This window comes from Acomys russatus, chromosome 18 (genome assembly GCF_903995435.1).
Source record: "Acomys russatus chromosome 18, mAcoRus1.1, whole genome shotgun sequence".
Taxonomy (NCBI): domain Eukaryota; kingdom Metazoa; phylum Chordata; class Mammalia; order Rodentia; family Muridae; genus Acomys; species Acomys russatus.
In genome coordinates this window covers 8,250,108-8,273,749 of record NC_067154.1, presented here as the reverse complement: position 1 = coordinate 8,273,749, position 23,642 = coordinate 8,250,108, and the positions used below count along the sequence as shown (strand labels likewise).

The following is a 23,642-nucleotide window of genomic DNA, read 5'->3' as shown; positions in this document are numbered from 1 at the left end:
GCAACACACTCCCCGCCCCTCGCACCTACCTCCTCCTCCTCCTCCTGCTTCTTCTCCTGCTCCTCCTGGTCCTTTCGGCAACACAGCGCCCTTTGTTCCTATCTGTCCTGCTTGCTTGACTCTGTCAAGCGAGACAATGCTCAGCATAGAGCCTGGCACCCAGGGAGGGCTCTCCTCTGAAAACCTCAAACGTCATGAGCTCTCTCGTATGGTGCCACCCCGCTAAAACTTCCATACATGACCTCACGTGAAAACACACGCATGTTAAAAAATGGTGCGCAAGGAGCCCCAGAGGCTCCTGGGCAGTTAAGAGCAGCCGCTGCTCTTACAAAGAAAGGGTCAGGGTTCGTTGGGTTCCCAGCACCCGCATGGCAGCTCGCAACCATCAGTAACTCCAGGTCCAACAAGCTCTTCTGGCCTCAAGAGGGCACCAGTTATGCATATGATGCATACATACATGCAAGCATTCACATATACATGCATACATACATACATACATACATACGAGAGAGGGGGGATGAAACACATGAATTCTGTGTTTGGACATGGATTCCCTATCCAGGATGTCTTTTTTTATATATACATAATTTTTAAAAATATAGTTTATTAATTTATCCATATTACATCTCAATTGTTATCCCATCCCTTGTATCCTCCCATTCCTCCCTCCCTCCCATTTCCCCCTTATCCAGGATATCTTATTATGCATTTGCAGGTAATCCAATTTAGGGGCAGGGTGCAATATCCGATACACTTCTGTTCCCAGGCACTTCTGTTGAGGGATACTCAACCTGAACCAGTGGGACTACAGAGCCTTTTGCAGACCATAAAATATGGTCTTGTAGATCAAGGTTTGTTGTTATAAATGAGTCTCCTCGGGGTCCCGGACTCAAGAATAGTTAGTCCGCGGCTTAGAAAGATGGCTCAGTGGTTAAGAGCACTTGCCCTAGCAGAGGAACCTGGTGGAATTCTCAGCCTCCCCAGGGCAAAGCACAATCATCCATCAACTCCAGCTTTAGCTGGTTTGATGCCCTCTGCTGGCCTCCTTGAGCACTGTATGCAAGTGCTACACGGTCAGGCAAAAACACTCATACACATAAAGTAACTTTCCTGGCATGCATGTAGATATCAAAGCAAGGCAGAGGGCTGGAGAGAGAGAGCCCCGCTGTTAAGAGCATTTACTGCTCTTGCAGAGGCCCAGGCTCAATTCCCAGCACCCACGTGGCAGCTCACAGCCCCAATTCCAAGGGTTCTGGTGCCTCCTAGTGCACTCTGTGGGTACTGCACACATGTATGGTACACACGTACACACAAAACACTCACACACGTACACACAAAACACTCATACGTTATAGAAAAAGTAAAGCAGTACTGTTTTGTTTGTTTAGACATATTTTATGTGTTTTGAGTGTTTTATATGTGCGCCACATACATGCCTGGTTCCCATAAAGGTCAGAAGATGGCATCAGATCCCCTAGAACTGGAGTTTCAAATAGTTGTGAGGTGCCATACAGATGCTGAAACTGAATTTGGGTCCTCTGCAAGAGCAACAAGTGTCCTTAACCACTGAGCCATCGCTCCAGCCCACGGCAGGGTCTTAAACAGCACTCAAACTCAGCTCTAAGACTGTTTTCATAAAAGCAGGAAACTGAGACAGGCCTTGTGGGACAGGGCTGAGATCCCAGCTAATTAGGAAGTTGAGGCCAGAGGATCGCAAGTTCAAGGCTTGCCTAGGCTACAGAGTTAGTTCAAGGGAAGCCTGGGAAATTTAGTGAAAGTCAGTTTCAAAATGTTAAAAAAAAAAAAAAAAAAAAAAAAAGGTTAAAAAGGGCCAGGCATGTTAGTGCACACCTTTGATCCCAGCACCCAGAAGGCAGAGGTGGGTGGATCTCTGTGAGTTCAAGGCCAGCCTAGTCTACAGAGCGAGTCCAGTACAGCCAGGACCACAGAAGAAACCCTGTCTCAAAAACAAAAAAGAAAAGGTGAAAAGGATGGGGGTATCTGGTAGTAGAGCACTTGCCTAGCATACACCAAGGCTCTAGGTTCGATCCCCAGCCCTGCAAACACACGCACGCGCACGCACACACACACATGAAACGTCCAAGTGGTGCACACCTATGATCCCTTTAGTCCCAGGCTGAGGCAGAAGGTTCATTAGAGCCTAGGACAACAACCTGGGCAACATAGTAAGACCCTGTTCCAACCAGCAAGTAAATAAATAAAAAACCAGGGAGGAGATGGTGTGGTTAAACCTGACTGAAACTGGGCTGACACTCCTACGTGAGCCTCCCTGAAGGCGGCAGGGAGATAAAGGAGTGCTGACTTGGCATTCTCCCCGGAGCCAGGATTCAAGGGAGGGAGGGGACTAGGAGCTGAGCATCCATACGCAGGAAGACAGGAAGACGGGGCCCAGAAGGCTGACAGCTCTGTGGCTTGTCAAGGTAAGCCTGGGAGCCTGGCGCTGGAGCTCAAGGAACGGAGGATAAACACTCTGGTGGCTCCTCATCCACCCTCAATTTTACAGACATTTTCAGGGCTACTTTGCTTTCCCCGCCTCAGTAACTCAATAAAAATATGGAGGGTGGCTCAGGGCAAAGGTGCCTGTTACCAAGCCCGACAACCTGAATTCTATCCCTGGGACCCACACGGTAGGTTTGAACCAACTCCTGCTGGCTAGCCTGTCTTCTAACCACACTCCACATGCACACACACAAATAATATGGAGGGACAACAGTACCCCTGTTTTATGGCTGAGAAAATTAGGTCCCTTAAGAAAGCCACTCATTTGTCCAAAATCACACCAGCAATAGGGGAAAGGGGGTGTTTACAGCTTTCCTGGCTCCTCCCAGGCCTGGTTCTCTGTTCTTCAGGAAGTGGGGAGGAGGACGGCACAGGATAGGAGAGGTTTCAGGAGGAAAGGAGAGTGATTTTCCCAGGGAAGAAGAGGCCATGTGAAGCACCTACAGGAGTGACAAACCAGGCTAGGAAGAATGATACCCCAAAACAAAGCAGACATTCGAGAGTTTTAAAAACCTACCTAAGAAGCCAGTGGCACCCATTAGGAAGGAAAGCTGGTGTTAACAGCACCCAAGCTCCCCTCCTGACACTCGGTGAACAGAGCTCCTTGAAGAAGGAAGCTGGGCATAGGACATAATTCATATTTTCCCCCCAGAGAAGTGGTTAGAGCAAAGATGCTTTGGAACTTGGCCGTCATTTGAACGAATGAACCTTAGGCCCCGGTGACGCCAAATGAATGGGACCGGCTGCATTAGAAGAGCATGCTGCTGGGTTCAGAGGTCACTCCTGTGCATTACCACGGTCCCTGAGGAGACCAAATAAACAAGCAGTGGGCTCGGAGGACGGGCCAAAGTACCCGGTGATGTTCCTAGCTGGAACCAACAGGTCAGATGGCCCTGCCACTTCCCTGTGGTGGAGAACCAGGGTGCCCCCCATAGCTACAGGTGCTCGGGGACTGCGGTGCGAGATTTAAAACTAACGATGACAAACAATGCAAACAAAGACGCAAGAGGCACTGTGCCTGCAAAGACACTCAACATTGAGGGTGGGAATCAAGGCACCACATAAGTGCTCCCCACCCCACCCCACCCCACCCCGGGAATCCATGTCCATTCCAGAAGGCACTAGCCTTAATTCTGCAGCTCCCCACCTGAGGGTGAGAATGCATCTCCCTCACTGAGCCGATGCCTGCACACTGCTAAGTTCCTGTCGTTGCTGTTAGGGCCATGCTAGATAACACAGGAAGTGACTCTGAGTAGCCACTGGCCACCTACCAGCCATCTAGGAACTGGCACTGTGCCAGGGTACCATACCAGAACCTGAAACACAACTAGCCACTCTCAAGGGAATCCAGAAGCCTATGAAGGGTGAGCCACTAATTAACTGAAATCCCAACAAAGCTGACTTCAGCAAGATGGGGGAAAAGAAATCCAATCTCTTGCTGTTAAGAGGCCTCCTGGCCAGCAAACCCCCCTGGGTTCAGCACTCAGACCAAGCTCAACGCCAACCTAGACATTCAGTGAGTCCAGAGCGAGGACCTGCCCATGCCCCACGTGACCGGGTGCCTGTCACCTCTCTTCAGCCAGGGGCTGCTCCCCTGCTCACACTCCCCTGTGCCTACATCTGTCTTGGGGCCCTGCCCAGGGTGTTCAAGGCTGACTGCCAAACTTCTCCGGGGTGTGGCCTGGCCAGCCTCTCAGAACAGATCCGGCCCACACTGGTGCTAAGACACGCTTAAGCACTGACTCACCACAAACCTGGGGATTGGGGCACCACTGAGCAAAGCCCCAGCCCCTAGCCATCTGCTGACACAGCTACACCCAGGGCCTGGCTCCTGAAGACAATGCTAAGTGGAAGGTGAAGACGATGGAGGTTCCAATCCTGCCTTGAAAAGTGTGGCCTGCCCAGGGTAGAGGCACACATCTACGATCCCACAGCTGTTCCTGGCTACTCCATTAGAAAGGTTGGTTACAACATAAAGAGACAAGCACGGGATAGAAAACCTGACCCATAACCCACAGCCTTTCAGAGGCTGGGTCAGGGCCAGGCCACTAGCTTTGCTGGCCAACTACCTAAGGACTAGTCGCTCACACAGCAGTCCACACACAACGTGTCCCTCATTGAATCCTCCCAGATAATTCACAAGAGGAGCGTCCTGCTCACCCCCAGTTTCCAGATAAGCGAACTGATCCTGGAAGAGGCTGAGCAATTTTCCAGAACACAGACACCAAAATGACAGTTCTCAGCTGGGAGCCTGGGTGATCTGACTCCAAAAGCCCCGAGCTCTCTACTCAGCATTGCCTAGATGGTCATGCTCGAGTGAGAGGCTGGGCTGGCTGGGCAAGACAACTCTTGAGGCTTCTTGCTAAAGATCTTAAGTCACATAGAGGTCAAAGCACTGCTGATAGTTGTCGCACAAAAGGGGAAATGGGACCTGGGGCAGTGATCCAGGGTGGTGTTCCCCCAGCATCAAGGCTGCCCGCAGACAAGGCACAATCCAACACCCTGGGCAACAGAGCAGCTCAGAGTCTCCAACTATGTGACCTTCGGGGGAAAAAAGCCTCTTTGTTATGCCTCAGTTACTATACTTGTGAAATGGTAACATATATACACACACACACACACACACACACACACACTCACACATACATGCACACCCCCCACACACATACAAACACACACACATACATACACACTCACACACATACACACACACGTTTCTATCTTACAGAACAATTTAAAACTTTTTTTGTTGTTGTTTTTTGTTTTTATTGGTGATGGTGGTGGTGGGGTTTGGATTTGGGGGTGGAGGTTAAAGATTTATTTATTTATTTATTTATTTATTACCTATACAGTGTCTTGCTGCATGTGCACCTGCATGCCATAAGAGGGCACCAGATCTCAGTATAGATGGTTGTGAGCCACCAGGTGGTTGCTGGGAATTGAACTCAGGACCTTTGGAAGAACAGGCAATGTTCTTAACCTCTAAGCCATCTCTCCAGGCCCCTAGATTTTTGGTTTTTCAAGACAGGGTTTCTCTGTGTAGCCCTGGCTGCCCTGACACTCATTCTGTAGACCAGGCTGGCCTCAAATTCAGAGAGCCTCCTGCCTCTGCCTCCCCATTGTGAGACTAAGGGTGTGCACCACCACCCTGCAATTTTGTCTGCTTCTCAAAAATGCTTTTGGGGGCCTGGGGAAATGGTTCAATGACTATAAAGTGCTGATGATGTAACTTTAAGGATCAAACTTTGGATCCCTAGAGGCCACGTAAATGCCATCCAGACATGGCAGCAGTGGGCTGCTTATAAAGCCAGTGCTTGGAAGAGGCAGAAGATCCTGCAGAGCAGGCTAGCTAGCTGGACTTAGCTCTAGGTTCACTTGTGAGACCACCTCGATGAGTAAGGTGGGAAGCGGTCCAGGGAGCCTCTCAACCGCGGTCTCCACAAAGGCAGGCACCACAAGCACCTGCTCACAAGCAAGCACACATACATATCCCACAAGCACACACATGGGGGGCCGCCTTGGGTCTCTAGCATCTCAAAGCTCTTCTTCCTCCTAACTATTCTGATTCCCCAGGTCCGAGAGAGAAAACAGTGAGGAGCTGCAGGTCCAATGCAGAGCTTAGCTATGAACAAATGTTAGACACACGCATGCGCTGCCACCACCAATAAATAGGTATAATTTTGTTGGTCAATTAAAAACAAAGAAAAAAAAGAGATCTTCGTGACAGAAAGAAAATTTGTTTAATACACCATAACAGGAGTGGGGGGGGGGGAAGAGGACTGCGGGCATGTGGATGTGTGGCTGTGATGTCTATGGACTAATGAGTAGGCGCATGTATGTTACAAGGCACATGTGGAGGTCAGACGACAACCTGAGGCGGCGGTCTTTGCCTTCCACCTTGTTCTTTGCTGATATACTGCAAACACCAGGTTAGCTGGCCCACAAGCTTGAGAGATCCCCCTGCCACACCTACCAGCTCACCAGAGAAGCACTGGGGTCACAGCACTGGGTACTGTGCCTGCTGTCCATATGCTCCGGGATTACAGAAGTGCATTCACTGCACCCACTATATGTGGGTTCTGGAGATTCAAACTCAGGTCTTCATGCTCACACCCTCCCCCCCAAAAAAGACCTCCAACAAAAGAAACGGGGTAGAGTAGGGCTGAGTCAGGGCTGTGATAAAGTGCCTGGCTAGCATACACAAAGTGGAGGGCATCTGAAAACAAAAAACAAAAACAAAAACAAAAAACAACATCAAAAGCTCGCAAGTGTAGTATAGTGACACTCCCAGACTAGGACCAGGCTGCCATCCTGCTGTAGCCACAAAGGCCAAAAGCAAAATAACACTCTATGCTGAGCGCTTATCTGTAATCTCGGGGGGCGGGGGAGTGGGGGGGCAATACAGAAGGATCAACAGTTCAAGGATGGCTTTGGCTCACCCAGAAAGATCCTAACTCAAAAACCAAAACCAAAGCAAATGTCTTTTTGTTAAGAGATTCAACAAATAAGAGTGCTGGCTGGTCTTCCAGAGGACTTAAGTTCAGTTCCCGGCACCCACGTGGGGCAGTTTATGACTGCCCCAGAGGATCCAATCCCTCCTCTGGCCTCCATGGGCACATACTCACACTAGGAAGACACATACACACAAATCTTTTTTATAAAGACATTCATTCTGCCCGATGAACTACAAATAAAAAAAGTTAACTAATAAAAAAAATAAAAATAAAAAAAGACCAGGAAGGAAGGAAGGCAAAAAGAATACAATCCCCATAAAATTAGAAAGTTATTCACACTGGGAACAGTGGTCACTCCCCTGAAAAAAAAAAAAAAAAAAAGACAACTTGCAAAGTTTGTGCTATGTGGTGGACAAGGCGAGCTGAAAAGGTCAACGCCAAGAGGGCTATAGGAAAACCTACCAAGTGGGAGGAAGCTGGGGGTTGTGCTGGTCTGGACAACAAATCCTGAAAGGACGGAAAGGGCCGGCTCTGTAAACACCTGTAGGCGAGCAGCGGGAAAGCCACCTGAGCACCCCAAGCAAGAAGGGTAAGGCAAGGCCCATGGACTCATGCAGACCACAGAGGGTCCCACAGCCAGCCTTAGAACAGGAACGTGGCCCTAACTCTCTGTCACTATTTTAGCTCCAAAGTACATCAGTGAGACCTAATTAGTGTTGCTGCCATCTAGGAGTTCTGCAGAGGGCAGGCATCCATGCCCGCAAGTGGAAATAGGAAAAAGACACACAGCTTCTTTCTCGAACAAAACACACAAGTGACCTGTGTGGCAGGTGTCTTGACATTCTCAGGGAACACTAAGAACGCCTCCCAGTGCCCCACCCCAGCTTGAGCAGTGAACCCATGCTTTGTGTTCTGAAGGGCACCAGGAGGAGACCTACTGATGCGCTGAGTCCCCAGAGAGACAATGAAGAACTTGGAATTGCCCATCCTGGGGCCATGGCACTGTTCACCCACCCTGTGACTCTTCCTCACACAGGCACCATCAACATACCAAAGTCCTTGGGGCATGGACTCAGATGTCAACAACTAGACCCAAAGGGCCTTTTATTGTTGGCTTGGTTTGGGTTGGGTTTTTTGTTTGTTTGTTTGTTTGTTTGTTTTGCTTGGGTTTTGTTTTGTTTTTTTGTTTTTGTTTTGTTTTGTTTTGAGACAAGGTTTCTCTGTATAGCCTTGGCTCTCCTGGACTCACAATGTAGACCAGGCTGGCCTTGAACTCACGTCAGTCCACCTGCTTCTGTTAGGATTAAAGGGGTGTGCCACCACGCCCGGGTCAAAGGGGCCTTTTTTTTGGGGGGGGGGCTGTTGTTGTTGCTGTTGTTTACAAGACAGGGTTTCTCTGTGTAGTCTTGGCCATCCTGGGCTCACTTCGTAGACCAGGCTGACCTCCAACTAACAGCGATCCGCCTGCTTCTGCCTTCCTGAGCGCTGGGATTAAAGGTGTGCGGTACCACCTCCCAGCTTAGCTTCAAAGGGACCTTTTAAAAACACCAATCTTTCTTACCTACCACCACTTGGCCCGCATGGCCAGTGAGATCCAGAGAACAAGCACCTAGCACTCACTAAACCCTACTCAGAGGACAATGCAAGCATCCTCTGCCTGGCAACTCTGAATTCAGAAGAGCCCCCTCTCCCATGCCTCCATCAGGCTGTACAATCGCCTCACCCTACTCCACAGGACTCCTGTTCTGCGGACTGGTCCTAGGGAAACCTCCCAAGAGCTACAAAGGCTGCAACAATGTTTTTGTTTTTATCTAAGGGCATCTGGAACAGAAAAGGATGAGAAGCAACTCCTGTATCTATCCGTAAAGGAGAGAATGACACAATTGTTCAGCCTTCTGAATCTAGGCAGGAAATAAGATCAAAGCAACTTCCACACACTGACAAGACACCCCGGTAAAGTATATCCACATGCAGCACTGTGCATTTGAGAGTCCGAGAGGCACAGCTCTAAGTATGCAAAGCGTCCGAAGAATATCAACAACCCTAGGCCAGTGGTTAAACCTGGGGGGAGGGTGGGTGACTAGGATTAGGAGTGATTGTCAAGAAAGCCTTTTCTGCCTGCTTGACGTCTGCCTTTCTCTTTCCCTATAGGGAGTATGTTCGTATATTATTTATGCAATAAAACTCTCACTCATTTCATTTTTTTAAAAAGAAGAGTCTGAGACCCTGTGCAATACGTTTTAATAATGTGTTTAGTTAAGAGCGTTTTCCACTGGAATCTGGCCCCTGTCTGCCAGAAGGCTGCAAGCTCAGCAGTGCACAGGCTGTGTGCGATTCGGGCCAGCAGCTCGTTTTGCAACACAGATCTTATTTCAATCTCACAAGCGCAACTCAGTTAACTTGTGGAAACTCTGCAGATGGTTACATTTTATGTCAGTTGGTGGGGGCAAGGGGGGGGAGGTATGTCGTGGGGACTTTGGTAATCCAAAGGGACCTCCTTGGAGTCATTCCAGCTCTAACCCATACTGCAGGGCTCCAAATCAGCAAGCTAAAACACACCCTAGGCACACAGGCATGCACACGGCACGCACGCACGCACACAGCAGTAAGACAGTTCCTGCCCCATCATGCTTCCTGACTCTTCCAGCTGGGAATCCATCGAGCTCCCTTGGGCTAACAAAGAGGAAGAACCTAAACAATTCATAAGAAAAACACTCCAGCATTACGGGGGCCATCCTAGCTGTACAGGAAACTGACTGATTGGTTAACTGATTGACTATTATTGTACAGAGGATCCAGCCCAGGGCCTTACGCATGCTAGGAAATCACACCCCAGAGATAAGAGCCTCAGCCCCAGACAGTTTTATCTACACACACACACACACACACACACACACACACACACACACACACACACACACCCTCCTCATCTTCAGATACTACTTACTGACTCCTTAGGAACACATAATAATTAAGAACTTGACTAACAGAAATAGAAATCAAACTTGTGGTGTTTCCATTAGAGTGAGGATTAAGGATTAATTACTTGAAAATGGTCACAAATGCACACACACACAGTTTTTGTCAAAACTAATTAAAGAACACAAAGATCTAAAATTTCATTGTACTTAAATTATACCTAAAGCAAACAAAACAAAACAAAGAAAAGTTTCAGCTAGGAGTGGCGGTGCATGCCTTTAACCCCACTCAAGAGGCAGAGTTAAATGAACCTCTGTGAGTTCGAGGCCAGTTTGGTCTATATAGTGAGTTTCAGGACAGCTAGAGCTACGTGGAGAGACCCAATCTAGATAGATAGATAGATAGATAGATAGATAGATAGATAGATAGATAGATAGATAGAATTTCAAATACAGCTAAACCTCGGGACTCTGAGCTGTTTTATAGGACTGGAAACCTCTGTTATGCTATGTAAGGTGTGTACATAGCATAGCGACAGTTACATAAAAATGGATGACAAGGGGCTAGAGAGATTGCTCAGTGGTTATGATCACTTACGGATCTTATAGGACTCAGGCTCCCAGCACCCACATAGTAGCTTAAAACTATCCTGTAACTCCAGTACCAATTGTCTAATATCCTCCTCTGGCCTCCTCAGACACCAGGCACAGACATGACGCACAGACATACATCCAGGCAAAACTCATACACATTAAAATAAATCTTAAGAAAAGCAAAAAAATCCCATCTGTAGTGGCAAATGCCTTTAATCCTAGCACTTGGGAGGCAGAGGCAGGCAGACCTGTGAGTTCAAGGCCAACCTGGTCTACATATCGAGTTCCAGGACAGCCAGGGCTACCCAGAAAACTCTTGTGGGGCAGGGGGAAGGAGGAGATAGAAAATTTTTTATTACTCTCTACATTTAGCTACTTATTGGCTGTTTTTAGCCAAGAGTTTTATGACTTCCCAGTACTCAGAGGACAAAATAAAACTGAGAACAGCTAATTCTGTACCAGTTTGCTTTTTTAATTAAAAAAAAAAAAAAAAAGCATGTGGATGTGGCTTCCTATACCTGTCATCCCAGCGCTTGAGGGGTTTGAGGCAGGAAGATGGGTGTTCAAGGCTAGCCTGGGATACAAAGTTGAGATATCTTGGGTCAACTTGAACTACAAGAAACATACTTGTCTCTAACAAAGGCAAGGACTGAGCGTGCTGGGAAGACAGGTCAGGATTTGAGTTTGATCCCTAGAATCCATGTTAATAAATAAGTAAAAGCCAGGCATGCTGCACTTGTAGACAGGCACATCCCTTACAAGTTTCAGGCCAGTGAGACTGTTTCCAAAAAATAAAGTGGACAATATCTGAAGACCACCACCTGACACTGTCCTATTCATACCCCCCCTCTCTTTCTCCCTCCCTCCCTCCTTCCCTCCCTCCCTCTTTTACTGGCACAGTCCTTATCTAGCAGGTATAAGGCCTTGGGTTCCATCCTCAATATTACACACAACAAAATTACATGTTAGTCTAACTTTTCTCCACCAAAGGATCAATTTCCGGCAGCTAGACAAGTTAAGGGCACCATGTAAACACAAGCAACATAGAAACAAAGAAGAGCTAGTCCCTCATCTCAGGTGAGCAACAGCCAGGCTCAGTCACCCAAGCCTATAGCCTCAGCCAGGCTCAGAAGTCGTCCACACCTCTAATCCCAGGACTCTCAGAAGACAGACACAGGAGGGTCACAAGTTCAAGGCCATCCAAAACACATAGTGAGACCCTGGGTCAAAAACAAACAAGTGTACAAAGATTGTGTTTCAGTTCCACACAACCAAATTCTCCATATCATTTTACGTGCATCTCAACAGCCACCCCTTGAGCTGCTAGCCTCCCAAATTACCTTAACTATATGAACAGAGCACTTCTCCTCAACTAATGGTTTTTCAAATGCCAAAACAGGAGCATGGATCACATGGAAGCAGAAGTCAGCTTGTGACAGTCCTGGAAGAGACGCTCAACCACTGTAGCCTCCAGGGAGCTGAGAGTGCTCCGCTCTAAGTTTGCCCAAGCAAAAGTCACCCCAAAACATCCAGAGCTGGTGATGTGACTCAGAAATGTACTTCTAAGAGTGAGGCAAGAAGGTAACTGTGATTGTGAGTCCAGCCCAGGCTATGTGAGAAATTGTCTTTTTTAAAAAAAAAAAAAAAAAAAAAAAGAGGTATGGTAGCGCGGGCGCTTTAATCCTGGCACTTAGGAAGCAGAGGCAGATGAACCTCCGTAAATTCGAGATCAGCCTAATCTACATAGTGAGCACCATGTTAACAAATGCCTTGTCTTAAAACAACAACAACAACAACAACAACAAAAACAAAACAAAACACCCAAAGTTTGAGGAGACAGCTCAGTGGATAAAGAACTTGCCTTGAGGAAAAGGGTTCAGACCCACATAAAATCTGGGCAAACACGCTGGCTACCTGTAATTCTAGAACTCAGGAAGCAGGGACAGGGATCCTGACTGCTAACTCATTAGCTACATTAGCCAGACAGAGTCAGTGAGTTCTAGGTCCTGTAGAGAGTCTGCCTCAACAACTAGCTGAGAACAGCCGAGAAGACACCCAATGGCCACTTCTGGCCTTGCATACATGCTCACACACACACACACACATGCCCATATACATGCAAACACACATATGTACTCAAAATACTCACACTCAAAAATAAACCCAAAAATAAATCAACAGAATAGAGGGTGGAGTGCTCATTATGATCTGCCACTTCCCCCATCTCCTTGTCTTTCTTGACGACCAAATCCAATTACAAGAATCACAAAACAGCCAGGCCAGGGTGGCACACACCTTTAATCCCAGCAAATGGGAGACAGTGGCAGGCGGATCTCTGTGAGTTCTAAGCAAGCCTGGTCTAACCTGCGAGTTCCAGGACAGCTAGAGCTGTTACACAGAGAAACCCTGTCTCGAAAAACCAAAAACAAACAAACAAACAAAAGAAACATATGGAGTGATATTGATTCAAGAGGTACGGCCACTATTCATGTCACCTTTCAGCTGTGACAAGTCACAGAACAACTGAAAATCAAAACTGGGCTCTAGAGATCAACTTGATTCCTTCTTTCCTTTCCAAACATACCTGACCTATAACTTAAATCCAACTTGAAGCCAGGGCATCCTGGTAGCGTACATCTTTAATCCCAGCACTCAGGAGGCAGAGGCAAGCAGATCACTGTGAATTCCAGGCCAGCCTGATCTACAAAGCCAAGTCCAGGACAGCCAAGGCTACACAGAGAAACCATGTCTTGAAAAACCAAAATATAAAAATAAAAAAAATCTACCTTGGATGTGCCCAACATTGGGAAGCTCACTATTGTCCTGGCAGCCATGTCCACTGCTGCACTGCCTGCCAACGGGAAAACCCTTTCACATGCTGAACTGCAATCTGCTCACCCAGTCTTTGGAGTTAAAGGAGAACTTAAAGCCCATCAACTGCCGGGCGGCGGTGGTGAACGCCTTTAATCCCAGCACTTGGGAGGCAGAGGCAGGCAGATCGCTGTGAGTTCGCGGCCAGCCTGGTCTACAAAGCAAGTCCAGGAACAGCCAAGGCTACATAGAGAAACCCTGTCTCGAAAAAACAAAAAACAAAATAAATAAGTAAATAAATAAATAAAGCCCGTCAACTTTAGAGGCACCATCAGTGTCTGTTGTTTTAGTGTCACCAGAGCATGTCACATCCTTCATCCTCTGCCACTGCTTCTTATTAAACATTTGAGTTCATCCTACAAATGAACCTCTGGACAGAAACGTTTCAGTTATTGTTGGAACTATTCCTAAACATTACTTTTCATAACCTTGTAGTATTCCATCATCACAAAACACATCCACCAAAGAACACTGACAGTTGCGCATGCCTGTGATCCCATCACTGAGGAGGCAGAGGCGTGAGGGCTGTTAATGAACTTGAGGCCATCTTAACACTAGATAATAAGATAATTTTTCACTATATTCTTCAATCTCTGCATAAGCCATCATGTACATTTTGGATATGGTCTCAGAAGAGAAACTTCCAATCAGAATGCACAAACATCTTGGAACTTTAAAGCCCAATTTTATTTTTAAGTTTCTTTCTTTTCTTCTCTCCCCCCCCCTTTTGGGGGGGGGTGAGACAGGGTTTCTCTGTGTAGCCTTGGCTGTCCTGGACTCGCTTTGTTTTAATTTTCCAAGGAGTATTATACCAAAAGTGCATGACTGGTGGGTCACACCTGTGTGTATAGAGGTCAGAGGACAACTTGGTGAAGTCAGTTCTCTCCTTCCATGTTCCCAGGGGTCCAGAGGTCATACCTGCTAAATGACAGCAAGTGTCTTTACCTCTAAGTCATCTTCCTAACCCTCACTTCAAAACGTTTAAAGTCACTCTTGACATTCATTACTGAATTAATTTCTTTCTTTCTCTCTTTCTTTCTTTCTTTCTTTTTGGTTTTTCAAGACACTGTTTCTCTGTATAGTCCTGGCTGTCCTGGACTCACTTTGTAGACCAGGCTGGCCTTGAACTCACAGAGATCCGCCTGCCTCTGCCTGCCAAGTGCTAGGATTAAGGCATGCGCCACCACCCCCAGGCATGTCTGGCCTGAATTTCTCATTCAAGCCCCTCATTCTAGATGCTTCTGAACCTTGGTTTTACTGTGAAGTAAGCAATCTATTGCACTTCGGTGACTCTTAAAACTGGAAAAACATCAACACCCACAACACTGGGAAAATGTCGAACCAATCCAAAGCACACAGCTTTGACTTTCAGACCTCCCTCAAAGCTGACACGTGACAATGATTAAGTTCTTGCATTTGATGGTCAAATTAAATTCATAACACCACCAGGACCACCACACTTTACCACCTATGATTTAATATGAACAACTATGTGGGGTTTTTTTGTTTTTTAAATATTTATTTATTTATTATGTATACAGCATTCTGCCTGGAGGCCAGAAGAGATGGTTGTGAGCCACCATGTGGTTGCTGGGAATTGAACTCATGACCTTTGGAAGAGCAGTCAGTGCTCTTAACCTCTGAACCATCTCTCCAGCCCCAACTATGTGTTTTTTAAGAAGTATTAAATACTATACTAGTAGAGGCCACACATCTAAAAACGAAGCCAGAGACAGTAATATTGAGTGATAAGGAAACATAGAGAGGGGGAGGCAAGAGGGCACATGGGACATGAAAGAGGAGAATAATCTCGGGAATTGAAAATACTACAAAGGGAGGATGGCTGTATCAGGAGGATGGCTGTATCAGGAGGATGGCTGTATCAGGAGGATGGCTGTATCAGGAAGATGGCTGTATCAGGAAGATGGCTGTATCAGGAGATAGGGAGAAAGAGAGGCATAAAAACACACTCTGCTCGAAAACGGCCTAATGGTATCTAACACATTATATGCTGACTTAAAATTTTAAATTGCTTAAAAAGTGTTTACTGAAGCCAACATGTAGTTAAACTGCTACCCTTCAGCCAGCATATAAAACAGAAAATGGCTTTAATTGGATAGAACTCAGCTGGCTTCTGGCTACCCCTGCATCCTATATTCTTTAAGAATTAAACTTCAATTTTTTTTCTTTTCTCCTCCACAGTCTATGTAGCTCAGGCAGGCCTCAAACTCACAATCCTATCTCGCTCTCCTAAGTGCTAGAATTATATGTATGTGCCACCAAGTCTAGCTTCCAACGTCTTTGCTTTTTATACTATCAACATTTTTTAAAGAATTGAATTTTGTCCTACCTATACAAAAACAGAACAGGGTGACTATTGGTTGGCCCCTCTCACTTGTAACTCATGTGGGAATGCTTCTGAATCACAGTGACTGTGGATTCTTCAGAGTATGCTAGAATGTTCTAGACTACAGAAACTGGATTTATTCACTTCAGCTGGTCATCAAATCAGACTAGTTTTTCCAGAGTCATTTCTATTACCCCCCTAAACTTGAGCCAGCTGTTCTGCATCTTGGAATCATGCCAGGGATAAACCAAAGAGAAATGGCTTGGCCCTTCTCACTCTTCCCTCAGTACCACCTCACAGAGACACAGGTCCCGAGGAGCCACTGTCTCACGCGCTTGATAGTCATGACTCATATCTCACCAAGTGATCACCATCCTTGGATGATATACCTGGAGCCTCCATCTAAGCCCAAGAACCAGAAACATACAGTGGCAATGCTAGAGCGACTCTGGTATCCCTAGAAACAAGTCTCACCGGAATCTATCCAGGGGAAGCTGGCTTTAAAGAATACTATTCTGAGCCAGGTGTGGTGGCGCATGCCTTTAGCCCCAGCACTTGGCAGGCAGAGGCAGGCGGATCACTGTGAGTTCAAGGCCAGCCTGGTCTACAAAGTGAGTCCAGGACAGCCAAGGCTACACAGAAAAACCCTGTCTCAATAAATAAGTAAACAAACAAACAAAAAACAAGACTCATAAAAAATATATATATAATACTGATAACATAAAAATATATTCAGGCTCTATCTTCCCAGATTCCAGGTCATGCCCTTACAGAATCTTCCAGCGGCCAGGCAGAGGCCATGACATAGGTCCCAGGCTCCCTGCCTTGGCATTCAAAGTCTTAAAACCAGAGGTCCCAAAGCCAAATGTCTGTAGTCCTCTGTAAATAATGTCAAATGACTGTTTCAAAGCACTGGGGAACATCCAGACCACAACAACAGGGACTATAACAACTGTCTTTTTACTCAGCAGATAGCCGTCCCTCAACCTGAGGCGGCAGCCATGTTTGACTCCTCAAAGCTCCAAATCTAAGTTTTCTGGACTGCTCCCAATTTCTTAAAACTTCGGTACTCAGGCACGCCTTTAATCCCAGCACTCCGGAGGCAGAGGCAGGCAGATCTCTGTGAGTTGGAGACCAGCCTGGTCTACAGGCTAGCCAGAGCTACAGAGTGAGACCCTGTCTCAAAAACAAAAAAGCGAAAATTAAAAAAAAAAAAAAAAAAAAAACTTTAGAATTTTGGTGTGCTCTAACCTGTAAGTCACCTGACCTGCCACACACAGGAGTCTTACACTACACGCGCCCCTAAACCACCTTTCCCGTGCCACCCCTCCCTCCTTCACCCACTTTTCTAGCCCTTTCAGGTACTACATTTTCATCTTGGCACTTGACACTCTGCCTTGCCCCTACTCCAAAGTATAACTTATCTCTCCAACTAGACCATAAACCCCCAGCTTGCAGCTGGGCTTGCAGCTACCTTCAGGCCTGGGAGGTGCAGCTCTGCACGAAGGCAACTTTGTAACTACTTGAGGAATGTGGAAAGTCTTCCAATGCATCTCAAACTGTGAGTGGATTACCATCCACTAGAGAGTGGTTGGATCAACTTGGCAAAAAAAAAAAAAAGGATTTTTAGTGAAAAGTAACAGAATAGACAAAAAAGAAAAGAAAAAAAAAATGTTGCACCAAGAGGTTGGACTTCACAAACTGAAATTCGATTTTTACATACATGATTAGGCATACAAAGTCATGATATAAATGTCCTTTTATTATTTTACATTTAGAGAAAGAGTGTGTGAGTGAGTGAGTGTAAGAATATATATGTGGGGCCAGGAGTGGTGTCGCACGCCTTTAATCCCAGCACTCGGGAGGCAGAGGCAGGGGGATCGCTGAGTTCAAGGCCAGCCTGATCTATAAAGCGAGTCTAGGATAAGGATAGCCAAGACTACACAGAGAAACCCTGTCTCAAAAAAACCAAAAAAAGAATGTGTGTGTGTGTGTGTGTGTGTGTGTGTTTAGACGCACCATGATAGGAAAGATTTTTCTTCAAGGTTGCCAAATACAAATAGCCAAAACACTATGAATGTAACATTTATATCATTCCTGATTGTCTTGTGGTTCTTCTTCCCATATGTAGTTTATTTTATTTGTGTAGTAATATAAATATATATGTAAAAAAAAAATAATATGTGGGTGTATGTGTGTGCTTGCCCGCACTTGAAGGAGTTGGTTCTCTCCTTCCACCACGTGAATTCTAGGGATCAAAGACAGGTCTTTCGGCTCAGCAGCAAGCACCCTTACCCTACCCACTGAGCCATCTTGTCAGCCCTCAACTTTGCTTCTTACTGTAGGTCACGGTGACGACCACGTACAAACCCTGCCCTACAGTGAGCCAACGAACTCAACCTCTGTCTGCTTGGCACAATCATTACTGTAATAGTCACTATAAGGGAAAAAAATATCTGTGACACCTCAGGCCTACGGCAGGAGGATTACTGTGAATTCAAGGCTCCTGGGTTACAGAGCAAGGACTGGAGAGAAGGGTGGATGGAGGGAAGAAACAGGAAAAGAGAGGGGAGCGGGAAGGGAAGGGGAGGGAAAAGAAGGGGGAGGGAAGAAGAGAAAGGGAAGAGGGGAGCGGAGGAAAGGAGAGAGGAAAGAAAAGAGGGACAGAAAAAAAGAAAGAACGTGATCTCTGTGGCCTCCAGTCTCCATCCCTCAAGCCCCCTCTTCCCTCAGTTCGCTGACTCCAGAGAGACAGGCAACTGATAGGACAGTCCCAGCTCACTCCACAACCTTTGGCAATCATCCTTCAAAGTCAGATGTTGCAAGCTGAGGCTTGGGGAATTTGTTCAGCAAATCACCCTCAGTCACTCTTGCAAAAAAAAAAAAAAAAAGAAAGAAAGAAAGAAAAGAAAAGAAAAGAAAAAGAAAAAAGAAAAGGAGAATCCAGAGCTGGGGGTGGGGTGGGGGAGGAGAAAAAAAAAAGTGCCAGCTCTCTTCTACTTTTTGATGTCACCAGAATCCTGGGAGGGGGTAACTGGGTGGGACTGGGATAAGCCAGGCCCTACAAAAGGGCCCCCAATTCCTCTGTCTTCCTTGAGGTTGCCTTGCTGTTCGTCCCTCCCCCCCCTGCACAAACAGCGCAGGAGACTTAATATCTCTGTAAAGAGTAAAGTTCAGCATGCAGCAGAGCCCGATAGCTCACTCCTTTAGCAAAGCCCACTCCACTTCCCTCCGACCTCCAGCCCCACCCTAGTGGCTAGAATAAAGGTCTCCGGCTTCCTAGAAGCCCGCTCCCCAGCACTGGCCCTCCTTCCACCTTCAGGGTCAAATCCAGGCAGTGCCGTGTGGAAGGCTGGCAAAGTAGAAGCCCGCCGTCCTGCACGAATCCTCTGCTGCACCTATGACCAAGACAGTGCTCCACCTGTTTGTTCCCTGAGTTCCCGGACTCTTCTCCCTACACCGACTGCCTTCCAGGGTTCCCAGCTACCAGAGCCCCAGTGGCTAGCACCTACATCCCTACATCCGGGTAACCTGGCAACCACAAGAGACTTCTCCAGAGCCCAAGTGTCCAATTGCCTTCTCTACAAAGCACGCATTTCCGACTCCGATTCCCAACCATGGCAGCTCCAAGGCCCTGGTGTGTGATCAGCTTCCACCAGGAATCAATTCCTATTCCCAATTTCCCCTCACCCTGCCCCTGTCAACAAATTGTTCCAACAGCCACGACTTCCAATAAAACTAAGTCCATACCCACGGCACTCCAAAAGTGCGACAGGCTACTCACGGGTCTGTCTCCCTACCATTGGACTCAAAAACCTTCACAAAGACCCTTGTTACATCACTCCCTGGCCTAATGTCTCCCCAATACACCCAGGATAAAAGTCTGACTCCTCAGTCTGACTTTCTAGGACTTTCACAATCTCAGTCACTGTTCCTCTCGATCTCAATCTCTTACTGTTCAGGAAACATTCCAAGAGAGCCAAGGCCATCTCCCGGGCTCTAGAGAAATTCATAATCAATCCCACTTTGGGTCCCATCTACAGAGTCTCACCTTCCAAGGGCCCAACACAGGACTGGTAGTCCTTGTCCTTAGCGCCTTCCCGGTGACCTCCAACAGCACCCATTTCTGCACCTGGCATTTCAACAGCTAACTATGTCCCCATCTGGAGTCTTATTTCACATGCTCAAGTATTTCTGTATCCTCCAAGAGATTATACACCCTGGAGGGAATTTATCTACCTATCTCCAGTAGCCTTTCTCACTGAGACAACCAGCCCCCCCCCAACACAGCCCTTTTGCCAACTTGTCACCTGTGAACTCTTGCTTCTGACTTTGCGTCCGGCCAGGGAATTATCCACAGGTGGAAATTATTTCAAAACAGTGTTGAGTGGCCTTCCTCGTCTTTAACTACCACACCTCCGGTGCCCCAACATTTATGTTAACTTTGCAGCCAGAGCACATTAATTTAAACTAGAGCTCTTAAAAAATCATTTCTCTCTCGTCTTGCAGCATTCTGAGACCTTAGGCTTTTTTACACGCATGCCTCTCTATGCATCATCCAGAAAGCTTGGCAGTGGAAAGAGAACAGAGTCGCTTCTCAGAGGTACCTGTGGGTTAGCCAATTTCCTTCTGGTTCCCTCTTCCAAAGCAAGAACCTCTGCTTACACAGCCTCTTAAGAGGATGTCCCCAGGCTACAATACCTGTTGATCAATCACTTTGAAACAAACTGCCTCACTTTACACCTTTCTGTTAAGGCAGAGTAAAAAAAAAAAAAAAAAAAAAAAAAAAGCGGTGAAGGACTATAGAGAGCCCCAGTGCCATGGGCCTGGCATCATGGGAACCCATGCCTGGTGGAAGTCCTCCAGAACCACAGGAAAGGGAGGGATGGAAAACAGGGCTCGCGCAGGATTGCTGGCAGGTGGGTCTCTTTAGACCTCCAAGTGGGCCCTAAAGTGAAGGCGCAGAGCCTTAACTCCCAGGGAGGAAAGGAACACGGCCTCGAAATTGTTTGCTCATGACAAACTCCTTTCCAGGCCCCCATCGGCCACTCCAGAGGCCCACAGTGCCACGGCCAAGGAGGGACCCAGGGTAAGCCAGTCAGGCTTAGAGCCAAGGGGGCGGCGAAGGAGGCCGCAAGAAGGGTTGAGAGAGGGTGTGTCGCGAGGCCAGTCCCGCAGCACTGCGCTCTTTGGATCTGGAGAGGGCAGGGGCGCGCGCAGCTCAAGGCTGACGGCCCAGCCGGAAAGGGGGCCAGGTTAACAGGTCAGTGTGGCCCCGCGAGGCCACTCCCAGCCACCGCTCAAAGTTGGGACGGAGATCCGGCTGTAGGACCCGCGACATAAACAAGGCGACGCGTGAGAGGAGGGCGAGCGGCCACCCTCACCCGGCCACTCCGCCACCGCCGCTGCAGCCCCAGTCCCGCCCGGGCCGCGCAAGCCTCCTGGATCCCCCACCCACCCCCGACTGCCGCCCCAATCCCGGGCTGCAGCCCCCGCAAGGTCCCGCGCGCAGCTCACCTCCGCCGGCCACTGGCCCGGACAGCTCGGCTCCCTGCAGCGGCCGCAGCCTTGCCCGCCACCGGCACGGCCCCTGCACTGCGCCGCCTCCCGCCGCTGCCGCCGCCGCCTTCGCGCCCACCTGGCCGGCTTGCCCTCCCTCTCTGGGACACTGCGCTCACGTACGCGGCCGCGGCCACAACCCGGCCCGGATTCCCCCGCCCGGGAAGGGAGCGCGCCAAGCCGCTCGCAGCCAGTCCGCCCGCGAGCCAGCCAGCCAGCCAGAAACGGGGACACACCCCCGGCCACTCGCGCGCACGGCTTGCGCGCCTCTAGATACGGCCGCGCGCGCGCGTGCGCGCGCTTCACACACCCCGGCTGGCGGTACACAGTGGGCGCCCAATAAGTGCTGGAGCGACTCCTCTCACACATGCGCACTTGAACCTGACCTAGTTATGACCCCCCCAGCCCCCACCCCTAAATCGGAACGTTCATGTCCGCCCAGAACCGAACTAGAGTACAGAGTATCTGCTCCCCCCCACCTCCTTTTTTTTTTTTTTTTTTTTTTTTTTGCTTTTTGCTTTTTTTTCCCCCCCAACTGAACTGCAAATCCAGCCAAAGTTTCTGGCTGTTGTTTTTCCAGCGCGCCCAAGGGCGGGAAAGGAAGCCAGAAGCTCTGGGCGCCAGGGACAGGAGCTTGGCGAAGGCGACAGGGACCCGAGGTTGGGTAGCCAGAGGGGGGAGGGGGTGCGCGAGGGCGGAAGCGCTTGAAAACCCAACCTTTCCATTTTACTTTAGACCAAGAGTTTTCTTTCCCGGTTTTATGACATTTATTCATTTGTAGTTGTAACGCGCGGCGATGTTTACTGTTTCTGGAATTAAATGGGAGAAAGTTAACTATTAGCCTTCAACCCTTGTGTAAACAATACCGGTTGCTTTTTGGCACCGTTAGACTCTGGCTTTTGGATAATTTGTAACAGGGAGAATCGAAGCTGTTCCATTGTGTAGTCCTGTGTTTTTCCTAGCTAAGGCCAAGGACAGTGGAGAGGGGCGAGCGCGCATGTATGAGTGTGTGTGCTTACAATCAAATTTAAAGAGTAAAAGAGTAATAGTCTGCTCCCTTTCTCAAAAAGGAAAGTTTTCAAATATTTTGAAGTTGCAGTTTCACCTCCAATTTGGGACTTGCTGTGTTTCTAGGAGTCCGTGGAGTGCTGGTAAAGTTTTGGTAGTCACACGTGATCCTGTTTTAAGCACTTGACCTAGCATTGGCATCTTCAGCATGGTCAACAGTGAACATCAGCTTCTTCATATAAAAGATAAAGCAGAGTAACCAGAGATAGTGCCTAGCACACAGCATGTAAGAAATAATACGTCCTGGGGACTGGTGAGAGGACTCGGTGGGTATGGCCTGCCCATATGGCCAAAACTGATGTCCCAAGTTACAGCCCCAGCCAAGTACAAAGTGAATCAACTCCAGCAAGTTATCCTCAGACCTGCACATACACAACAAATAAACTGAATTTTTTTTTAAAAAAATTAGTATGTCCTTTCTCCTGCCTCCAACTGGAATCAAATTCTTATGGGAGATAGTTCACAATTAGGGGTGTTTTTGTCCTCAGGGATATTTAATAATAGCTGGAGACATTTTTATTGGTGTTTGGGGGTGCCCCCCCCCACTGGCATCTAAGCTGCTGAAAGTCAAAGATGCCACCAAGTTCTCACTGCTATACAAGACAGCCCCCTATGGATAAACTAACCTGCGCTCGGACAATCCTGCCGGGTGTAAGTCACCCAGAACTGCTTCTCCCTTTTATTCTCAACCTCGTGAAAGAGTTCTGTTTTGAGTTAAGAAGAACCAAAGCATTGTAAGGAATCACATCAATAACTCTGTTTAATATTACAAAGCCTTCCCTTAATATGAAAATGTAGGTTGGGATTGTGTGTTTTATTATTACAGGGGCCTATACAGTCCACGCATGGCTTTCCGTGCGTGTTCCCAGTTTCCCCAAACGTTTCTGTAGATGCACCCCACTCATGTCTTCCTTGATCAACCTGAAGTTCACAGTATAGTCCCTGCCGCAGGGAACACTTGGCCTGCTCTGGAGCAGCCTGCTTGCTGTTTGCTAACAATCGGGGAGCAACGTGTGCATGCGTGTGTGCAGCCCATTGACTAAAGGCTCTGAGAGGGAAGGGAAAGGGGTCTCATAGTAAAACCCAGGGCTCCAGAAATGTTGAACCAAATGCACGCATCATACGCAAAGGAGGCCTGCTGGAATATGAGCGGCACCACAAGATTTAGACTTCTAGGCTTCATAAAAGGACGCAAGTGCGTGTCTGGCTTTGGCTTTTGTTTTACTATGGTTTTTGAGATAGAGCTGTTAGTTCAGACCTACACTGAACTTGTTAGAGAGCTAAGGGTTCTTCTACTTCCCGAGGGCAGAG

The 23,642-nt window shown here is 47.8% G+C and overlaps 1 protein-coding gene across 2 annotated transcripts in view; it reads right to left on the bottom strand.

The window, feature by feature from the left end:
- Znf395 (zinc finger protein 395) overlaps positions 1-21,308 on the bottom strand; it is a 38,912-nt gene extending 17,604 nt beyond the window's left edge. Inside the window, exon 1 of one of the 2 annotated variants that reach the window (XM_051160723.1) lies at positions 21,222-21,308. The gene's annotated coding sequence lies outside the window, so the exon portion shown is untranslated. The remainder of the gene's footprint in view (positions 1-21,221) is intronic. The other variant, XM_051160724.1, reaches the window with a different exon arrangement.
- Positions 21,309-23,642: the final 2,334 nt, after the last annotated feature.